The sequence below is a fragment of the Papaver somniferum genome, chromosome 8 (assembly GCF_003573695.1).
Source record: "Papaver somniferum cultivar HN1 chromosome 8, ASM357369v1, whole genome shotgun sequence".
In the NCBI taxonomy this organism is placed as follows: Eukaryota; Viridiplantae; Streptophyta; class Magnoliopsida; order Ranunculales; family Papaveraceae; genus Papaver; species Papaver somniferum.
In genome coordinates, this window is record NC_039365.1 from 105,192,083 (window position 1) to 105,192,747 (window position 665).

Here is a 665-nt window from a genome sequence, read left to right on the forward strand (position 1 = left end):
CGCGCCCGACCCAAAAGGAGTCCAATAAACATCTGCAATGCATAATGAAGATATCAATTATCATTTAGTAGATTAATAACCATAACCAAATTCACCAACTACATATTGTTTAAAATTTTGGGATTAAGAAATCCTATTAATGAAAATAAATTTGAAAAATGATACTAGCCTTTGAAATCAGCCAGTATTTCATTACATTGCCAACAACAGTTCTATTGATAATTAAATGAAAAATCAAACTCGTTATATAGTTGTATCAATATCTAAAATTAGAGACATTAGAAAAGATGATATTAATATTAAATTCAAAGTGCTTCCGTAGAAGTGATGTGATCAAGGAAATGCACCTATATATCTTTCTTCAGAAATCATATACTTGTGTTAAGGAGCAAGTGTCCGTCTCAAAACTACCCTTCCAAGCTCACACTACTTGTAGCTAAATGAAAAATCAAACTCATTATATAGGTATAGATATCTCATATTAGAGACACTAAAAAAACAAGATATTAATATAACATAGATTGTCAATTCTAGATAGTGGAAAACATATGGAGTGTTTCCCATCAAAGAACATGTAATCAAGAAAATGCACTGATATTCTTTCTTCAGAAATCATACACTTGCGTTAAAAATCAAGCAGCCAACTCAATTGCTCTTTCAGACTC